Below are 6,136 nucleotides of genomic sequence, written 5' to 3' on the forward strand. Positions count from 1 at the left end.
GCCCTCCAGATCATTTTATGTTATTGTTATTAATGACCTGATATTATCTTGCACTTATTTTTAACTTGTATAATTTTGACAAAATATAATGTTATGGAGAGTAAAATATTGAAAGTTATTTAAGGTTCAAGTTGATTTATTCTGGAATAATATTCATGCTTGTTTTTATTATTCATAATTAAGTTAAAAAGTGACGGTTTTAAAGTTTTAAAATTTGGCATTCTGCTAGTTTTTTGGTCTATTTTTGCATTTAAAAAAAAAGGCTATTTTAGAGTTTAGCTAATATTTCAGCAAAATTCAAGCCGTTTTGGCTAATTTAGGCTTTTTTTTAGCATTTTTTAAGCTATTTTGGGGTTAAGCTAATATTTCAACTACATGCTGTTTTGGCTAATTTAGTTTTTTTGTTTTTGTTTTTGAGACTGTTTTGGAGTTTAGCTAATATTTCAACTACAAGCTGTTTTGGATAATTTAGTTTTTTTGTTTTTTTTGAGACTGTTTTGGAGTTTAGCTAATATTTCAGCTACATGCTAGCTGTTTTGGCTAATCTAGGCTTTTTTTTTAAAACATTTTTAAGCTATTTTGGAGTTTAGCTAATATTTCAGCTACATGCTAGCTGTTTTGGCTAATCTAGGCTTTTTTTTAAACATTTTTAAGCTATTTTGGAGTTTAGCTAATATTTCAGCTACATGCTAGCTGTTTTGGATAATTTAGGCTTTTTAAAAGTTTTTTAGACCGTCTAGGAGTTAGGCTAATAATTACACAGGGCTATTTTGGCTAATTTAGACTTTTTCAGTTTTTTAGGCAATTTTGAAGTTCAGCTATTTTTGTTAGCTACATGCTAGCTGTTTTGGCTAACCAAGTTTAGCTTAGAGCATTCACACTAGCATTATCACAGGTAATGTCATATATTTAGTCAAAAAGTTATGTTTTTAAAGTTTTAAAAATGTAGTTTTAGAGTTTTCAACAAATGTTCATCCTGTTCGGCCCGTGACCGAAGGTGCGTTTTGGATTTTGGCCCCCTATGGGATTGAGTTTGACTCCCCTGGTCTAGGGTGTGCTTGGAGGATGTGGAGTTGACTGAATGTCTGCTTGTATCCATCATCTCAGATAGAGGAGAGATCCCAATCCTTTCCCGTCTTCTGAAACTTTTCCTGTGGACATAAATGTCCTCCCAACCCATTTGAGAGTTGCAACCTTTCACAGATCCCCCCATAGGATGCATCCTTCATGCCACCTGGAGACCACTGGGATAACTTTACCTCAGAACAATCATTGTCGGCACACCTACGCACACTTTTGTTCTGACTCATGTTCATGCCACTGGCACACCAGTAAAACAAGCAAAAGAAAAAGATTTTCCTGCTGTGCACACCTGAAAAGATGGGTTACCTTTGATTTTGGCCTTCTGTGTCAATAAATGACGGTTCATAGGCTCAGTTATCTATTCTTTGCACAGGTCACTTGTTGCTTTCAGAGAAAATTTGTCAGAAAAAAATATGGCTTCACATAGAGTGGAATATCAAAGGGTTGTTTCAGTTCAACAAAGGTTGAAAAGACAAAAAAAGAAAGAAAATATAAAACAACTACATGAATAATCAAAATGGTGCTAAAGGACCCAATATATAGATGACCAAGGTTTGTGGCAGACACTTAATAATCTTATTAAACATCACAAAAAGCTGACAGTGAAAACCTTAACATAAATCAAGACAAGTGTGGATAATTTACAACCCAAAGCTAGTGTGATGGACTGTCAACAGAAAAAACTAAACGTGACAAAAACGAATGAAACCTCGAAAGCTGCAACCACCACTGTATGACCTGCAGGCCTACAGATGTCAGAAAAAGCTGTGTAATTAAGAAATTAGTCTATGATGCAACATTTCAAGAAAAAAAAGGTATTGGTACTGATATCGGCAATATCCTCCCCATAATTACTTCCCAGTATCGCCTACCTCAAGTGTCTCGTTATCACAGGAAAAAAAAAAACAAAAACGTGTTTTCTTGTTATATTATGAAAGCAAATGCCGTTTACTATCTTCTATTTCTTTGCTCGTTAGAAAACTCTGAAAATCATTGTCAGAGTATACAAGGTATCTACTATGTCATAATCACTACTACTTTCTACCATGTGATATTAGATACCATCACGCAAAAAAAAAAAAAAGTAAGGTATGTCGCAATTACGAGAAAAAAAACCCTGATAATAGAAGCTGTCATCATGAGAAGGTGGGCAAAAAATCTTGTTTTATACTATCTCGTTATTACATGTAAAAGAAACTTCTTTTCCCATGATAGGGTGATAGTAGATGCCTTTATTTTAAGAAAATTGGCAAAATCAAAGCAAGGTGTTTACTATCTCGTTATCCCATAAAATACAATATTAGATACATTCCTTTTTTTGCCATTTTCTCATGATAACTTCATCTACTTTCACATTGTCAGGAGAAAATGGACAAATAAAACAACCTATCTCGTATCTTGTTAATAAAAGAAATAAACTTATCTTCTTGTGATAATGGGATATTAGATGTTGTCAATACAAGAAAGCAGGCAAATAAAATCAAAGTGTAAAAAAATTGATTTTTAAAAATATTTTGGGATCATGAGAAAACGGCGGAAAAAAAGCTAGATAGATTGTTCACAGCTTCTGTACATTTCAGCTTTATTGATCAAATATCCAAAACAAAGTTTTACAGTTTTAACTAGAGGTGTAAGAAAATATCGATTCAGTGAAAAATCGCGATACTTTATTTGGCGATATCGATTAAAAATGCTGCCAAGACAATATTTAATTAATTATATATGAGCAAAAATGTAGTTCAGGATCTTACTTTTGTTTTAACACTTAAATGAGTGAGTACAGAACTGAAAATCTGTGCCAAGTTGGTACTGGTACCGTATTGAAAAACGGATTTCGGTGTTTTGTGGTTCATGGAAGATCGAGTGAGACCAGACATGCTGTGCGTCCTGTTCACTCAGCAGAGCTTCAGTCACAATGCGGATTGTATTTTACAATTTTATTTGTGTGAAAAGTGTGTTAATATTCAGATAAAGTCATCATTTTAAAAAGTAGGGAAATATTGTCTCTGCTACATCGCGATATATGTGTTGCAATATGTATCGTATCGCCAAACTCTTGTCTAGTTTAAACCCTCTAAATTAGAAAACTGAGTTTTGCATTTGAAATAGTGACTAATTTTAACATTAAGGATGAACAAAAAGTTGTGGGTTCTCTCAGAAACTTATAGAATACCCCCAAAAATACACCAAATAGGCATGCGAGGGTCTGCTGTGGTTAGGTTAGCATCGCGTGGTTGCTCATTTCCGTCCCAGACTAAGTGAAAGAAATCATGTACATAAATGTGATATCTTCTCCCATCATCTCCCAAGGTCATGTTCTCACCAGTGCTGCAGTCACTTTGGTACATACTGCATGCTATTTTTAAATGCAGTTGCTTCAGTTGATAGACATGTCTCATCTCCCAGAGGGAAAAAGCCGGAGAAGGAAGTGGGTGGTAGGCATGCCTGACTGATTAAAGGGGCTCTATCTACACAGTATACTCTGTTAATATGAGAGGATCATTTAAAAAAACGACTTCAATGACAATTTATTTCTCACAGCTTCCATGTCCTAAGACAGATTATATAATAACACACTTTAGTTTTGGTTCTTGCTCTGGTCTTAGGAGGAAAGTCTTCTTCGCTGCCCCCGTTTGATGATGTGGTTGGAGCCGACGTCCCCCACCACTGCTGCACATGCTGAGGGTTTGAAGGACTACGGGTTGATGTGAGCTTTGATGTCTGCCCTCTTTCTGAGGTGTCTATTGTTTTTGAAGTGCTCAGTTAAAGGTTGCCTCTGCAGCACCAATGTACAATCTGGACCACCTCCTGTTGGAGGATGTCATTCTTCCCTTTAAACTCAAAACAAAACCTTCTTTTTTTATTATTTTAAGACTTCTCTCTGGTTTTTCCCACATGACTTTAGTAGGGAAAACTGGCTTCCTATAGAAAGAGGTGGGACTTTTGTTTGTCTCTACCTCTCATGAAAAAGTCTTGAGGGCAAATTTCTCTCATCTGCAGTAAACCTCGATATATATATATACTCCACACTATACCTGCTGTGTTTAATACAGTATTTCTTTGCATGTTGGTGCCGATCTCGCCTCACTTTGTAGCCTGTAGGCTGTACAGACTTGCAGTTGTGTAGATTTATGCTCCAGCCAGGACACTGGGGTCCACAAATCAATTTTATTTGGTCCATGCTTTAAGACACAGATGACAGACCCAACCAGTAGAACAGTCTGCGCAGTACAATATGAACAGATCCCACTGCTGTTTCTGTCTTAGTTTAAATACTGATTAATATAATTTACTTGTGTTAAAACTGAGTTATTGCTTTAAAAGGATGGATTTAATCATCTAAGGATCTGCACATCAATCTAGATTTAAATCAGAAGTTATGGAGAAGCTCTAATTGATTGTTGTAATTAGCTTCGGCTTAGTGAAAACTGTCAGGTTAATCTTTGCTCCTTTTTTAGTTCAATTAGCTTTATTTACAAAGCATCGGTTCACAGCAAAGCATCTCAAGACATTTCACAAAAAAGCAAGAAACATCAAACTACGCTAAATTATTAAGGATGTTATGATCCTTTCCATCAGATCAGTTCTTAAAGACCAAAAAAAAAAAATCCAAGTTTAAGCATCAGAGATTAACAGATGAAAGAAGCATAATACCTGTCCTGAGAATAGGGGTTTCCATTACACGTAAAACTTTGAAATTCTAGGAATCACAATTTCACAATTACAGTTTCCATTAAATCATGATTATGTGAATAAACACCAACAAATTCACGCTGTAAGTCATTCAGAAACATTCTGACCAATAAGAACAATATTTTGATTTACAGCAGATACATTTACATTTCTGCCATCGCGCTAGCGCTCGTCATCATCCATCAAAGGAGGCGACGGCGTCTAATTCAGGCCATGGAGCGGCGAGCTATCGGGGAGCGGCTATACGGATGAAGAGATCTTGGTTGGTGATTTTTACAGAGGAGCTTTAACAATTCCAGTTGTTGTTCCAGTTGTTGGTCACGTGACTCTTTTAGTAATTAAAAAAAAGTGTTTTTGCGAAATATTTCAATTGTGATACTCATCAAAACCCCCCTCCTCAAAGCGCAAAAACTTTTTTTTTGATAAAACTCTCGTGTAGGCGAATTTCTTATCGCAAATCCAATCGCACAATTCACAGTCAACGGAAACGCAGCTTTTGACTCCAAATGTAAAATAGTTTGACTTTCTGCAGAAGTTTAACATTCTTACAAACGTACCTTTTTAGAATGACTTTTAACGCTCAATAGTTGGTGGTATTTTATTGTATTTATTTATTTTTTTGTATTCTTATTTATATTTTATGTATTTTGCAGACTGCTTTTGTGTTTTTATGCTGTCTTAAACATTTTGTTCTTAATTTGCTTAATTTTTAAAACTTTCTTCTTTCTTTTATTCAGAGAAAGTATGTGAACCTTTTTGGGAGTACCTCAATTTCTGTACGAAATGACACATGATATGTTTTTTTTTATCTCAATCTAAATCACAACGATGTAGAAAAACATTCCCTTCTCAAATCACATCTATTTATGATTTTATTTAACACAATCGTGCATCAGGTTTATGTATAAAACAAAGTAATTCCAAAGGGTTTACATATTTACACCTACATCCTATTAATATAATTTTTTTTTTGCAAGTTCTTCAACTTTTAAAAACTTGTATTAACTTAATTGTAGTTCATTTTGATTACAGTGACAATGACTCATTTTAAAACAAAATGTGAACTAAATGAAAATACTCATATAACCTAAAAATAGCACTAATTACTAAAACAGAAATATCATTTTTTGTTTCCAAAATTTTTTCATTCTAATTTGCCAACATTTATTGAACTTTAAAATAATATATTTACAAATGAACCAAACATTACAGTAAAATTTGAGGGGTTTTTTTGTTTTAAATTAAGTTTTTCTAATGATAAGAGTAAAGAGCAAAAATGATTTTGACTCATTTTAATTAAAAATATCCCTTATTTCTTCATCTTAGCTCTTACTGAGACAAAAAAAATCTAACTCTGAGC

The 6,136-nt window shown here is 34.1% G+C and overlaps 1 protein-coding gene across 2 annotated transcripts in view; it reads right to left on the reverse strand.

The window, feature by feature from the left end:
• Window positions 1–6,136, reverse strand: part of efna2a (ephrin-A2a) — a 136,055-nt gene that overhangs the window by 16,233 nt on the left and 113,686 nt on the right. The gene's annotated exons all lie outside the window — the stretch shown is intronic.

Source organism: Oryzias melastigma, linkage group LG22, assembly GCF_002922805.2.
Source record: "Oryzias melastigma strain HK-1 linkage group LG22, ASM292280v2, whole genome shotgun sequence".
NCBI classification, from domain to species: Eukaryota; Metazoa; Chordata; class Actinopteri; order Beloniformes; family Adrianichthyidae; genus Oryzias; species Oryzias melastigma.